Below are 3,797 nucleotides of genomic sequence, written 5' to 3'. Positions count from 1 at the left end.
AAAGAAAATAAAAGAAACACAAAAGTAGAGAGAGAAATTAAGTGTTGAAGCTTTATGATCTCAATTATCTCTCAAATTCACTTGTTTTCTTGCTTTGTTCTTGGCTCGAAATCTCTAGAATATTTGGTTGTTACCTTTCCTTTAATATCTCTAAAAAAACATCCTTTAAATAGACTCCAAGTAACCTAATTTCCAAAATCCCATCAAATTTTTATTTTTGAAAAATAGCCTAGCACTGTGATGTTATGCTCTCAAGAAAATGTGTTGTGTGTTTCCTTTCACCAGTGCTGCAAGCTTACTCTTAACTTTCCAATGGCTCAAAAATCACATCAATTCGACTTTGGGATTGAAAGAAATAATCCAAACAATGCATCATTGTCAGTCCATGCATACTACTATAGTGCTTTGATTTAGACAAATATTTTTACCATGATCTGCTCAAAACTAGGGGAAGTGGTTAACATAAAATTTGTAGCCCTTCTTCTTAACATTCTAGTAGTTCAAAAATCACTTCATTTAGAGTTCTGTATAAAGAGATATGGTTAAAATACCAAAATATATATAAGTGAAGCTATCACCATACTTGCATGAATTTTCATCATATGAGACTTTTTCATCAAATTTCCTACAAAAGAAATAAGAAAAATTAGCAATACTACTCTTAAAGTAATTTAAAACAAAATAACATAAAATTAAACTAAAACAATTTAAATTAACCACTTAACAAGTAATCAAACTTAAACTAAAAAAACACTTAAAATGCTATGATCTAAACCTAAAATCTCAAAGATCTAGCTACTTAAGCTTTCAAAATATTTCAAAATAACTCTATATAATAAAGTTTTCACAAGGTTAGAACGCCACGGATACTTGACAATGACAAAAGATGCTTTGATGGAAGAAGGGAGTGTGGATTTCGTGCTGGTAGTGGGCGAGTGTTCGGATGTATTTCCAGATGAATTACTTAGATTGCCTCTTAAGAAAGAGATTAATTTTGTATTAATTTCATTCTAGGTATGCAACCAATTTCGATACCGCCTTATCGAATGGCACCAGTTGAGTTAAGAGAGCTCAAAGGGCAACTAGAAGACTTGTTGAACAAGGGTTTTATTTGTCCTAGTGTCTCACCTTTGGGAGCTCCAATGTTGTTCGTGAAGAAGAAAGATGGTAGCCTTCAGTTATTTATTGACTAACAACAATTGAATAAGATCACAGTAAAGAATAAATATCCATTCCCAAAGATTGATGATTTGTATAATCAGTTGCAGGGTGCTATGTGCTTTTCTAAGGTTGACTTACGCTCGGGGTATCACCAGTTGAGTATAAGGGAGTATGATGTAACCAAGACAATGCTTCACACACAATATGGACATTATAAGTTTTTAGTGATGTTGTTAGGACTCACTAATGCACCCACAACATTTGTGGATTTGATGAATAAGGTCTTTCGAGTATATTTGGATAAATTTGTTATTGTATTTATAGATGACTTATTGGTGTTTTCTAAGGGCCTAGAGGAATATGCACAGCATCTAAGAATTGTGCGACAAACCCTGAAAGAGGATAAATTATATGCTAAGTTTTCAAAATGTAAGTTTTGTTTTAGTAAGGTCAGTTTCTTGGGACACATTTGTTTGAACAGAAGGTGCATGTGGATCCTAGTAAGGTGGAAGTTGTGAAGAATTAGTCAAGGCCGACATCTATAATTGAAGTTAGAAGTTTTCAAGGCTTAGCTGAATATTATAGACGGGTTGTTCAAGATTTTTCTAAGATTGAATATAAAAAGTGGTCAAGTTTGATTGGTCTAATATTTGTGAGGCTAGTTTTTAGAGCTAAAAGCCTGCCTTACTTCTGCACTTGTGTTAAGCCTACCATGCGAATTTGAAGGCTATACTGTGTATTGTGATGCATCACGGATCGGATTAGGTTACATATTGATGCAACGTGGGAAGGTTATAGCATACACCTCATGACAATTAAACAGGCATGAATAGAATTACCTTGTGAATGATCTAGAGATAGCAACAATCGTATTTGCCTTAAAGATTTGGAGTCATTAGTTGTATGGAGAAACTTGTGAAATATATATAGACCACAAGAGCTTGAAGTATATATTTCAATAGAGGGATTTAAATTTAAGGCAACGTAAGTGGTTAAAGTTATTAAAAGATTGTGACTGTACCATACTTTACCATCCCGGCAAAGCGAATATGATAACGGATGCTCTAAGCCAAAAATCGATGGGGAGTTTGGCACATGTGATTGTGGAGAGACGATCTTTGGTGCAGAGTTTATATGATTTGGGCAATATGGGAGTGCATTTGGAGATTAATCACTTGAACACCTTGTTGGTGCACTTTAGAGTTTGACCAATGATATTAGATCGAATTAAAGTTGCCTAAGATCAAGATGAATATTTAATATAAATATTTGGAGATATGCGCAAGGATAGAACTCAAGACTTTGTGTACGGTAGAAATGGTTTGATGAGATATAGATCACGAGTTTATGTGGCGAATATAAGTAACTTGAGGAATGAGATTTTGGAAGAGGCGTATGTGGTAGCCTATGCGATACACCCTGGAGCTACCAAGATCTACCATGACTTGAAGTTTGTGTATTGGCTGCCAGGATTAAAGAGAGATGTGGCTGAGTACGTCTCTAAGTGTTTGACTTGCCAACGAGTGAAAGTTCAACATCAAAGGCTATCGGGACTGCTATAATCGTTATCTGTACCAGAATGGAATGGGGAACATGTAGTAATAGACTTTGTGATGGGTTTATCACAAGCTAGTGGTGGCTATGATGCCATTTGGGTGATAAGTGATAGGCTAACTAATTCAACTCACTTTTTGTAGGTCAAGACTAAGTATGGAGTAGCTCGGTATGCCTAAATTTATATTAACAAGATTGTAAAGCTACATGGTGTTCTAGTAATGACAGTGTCTGATAAAGGACCGTGGTTTACAAGCCAAATTTGGAGAAAATTACAAGAAGCCATAGGCAAAAGATTGGATTTTAGTAAAGCTTTCAACCCCAAATAGATGGCCAATTTGAGTGTACCATTCAGATGCTCGAAGATATGCTCAGAGTGATTGTGCTTGACTTTGGAGTCTTTTGGAACTATTATTTACCTTTGGTTGAGTTCACTTATAATAATAGTTATCAAGCCACGATCAATATGGATCTTTATGAAGCTTTGTATGAGCGTAGATGTAGGTTGCCTCTTCGTTGGTTTGAATATGGGGAACAAAAGCTCTCCGGACTAGAAATGGTCCAAGAAGCAAAGCGAAGCATCCACACAATTAGAGATAAGATGCTAGTAGCTCAAAGTTGCCAAAAATCTTATGCTAATAATAGGCAAAAGCCTTTAAAATTTGAAGTTGGCAATTATGTGTTTTTGAAGGTTTTTCCAACCAAAGAAGTTAAAAGATTTGGGAAGAGAGGGAAATTGAGGCCTATATACATTGGACCTTTTGAGGTATTAAGGCACGTGGGCACAGTTGCTTTATCATTAGGCGTTACCATCTAATTTGTTTGATGTTCATCCGATTTTTCATGTGTCCATGCTTAGGAAGCATGTCCTAGATTCTTCACATGTGATATAGCATGATAAAGTCTAGTTACTAGATGGACTTAGTTATGAAAAGCAGCCCATAGCCATTTTGGGTCGGCAAGTGAAACGGCTTTGCTTTAAAGACATTGCTATGGTCAAAGTATTGTGGTTAAGTCATTCGGCTAAGGAAGTGTTAGTTAAAATTCTACTACGCAAGTATACGTATCGAATAGACAGTATA

The sequence above is a fragment of the Theobroma umbraticum genome, unplaced genomic scaffold, assembly GCF_002168275.2.
Source record: "Theobroma umbraticum cultivar Fairchild unplaced genomic scaffold, ASM216827v3 scaffold_89.0, whole genome shotgun sequence".
NCBI classification, from domain to species: Eukaryota; Viridiplantae; Streptophyta; class Magnoliopsida; order Malvales; family Malvaceae; genus Theobroma; species Theobroma umbraticum.
The sequence above is the reverse complement of the archived record's forward strand: the minus strand, read 5'-3'. Positions refer to the sequence as shown.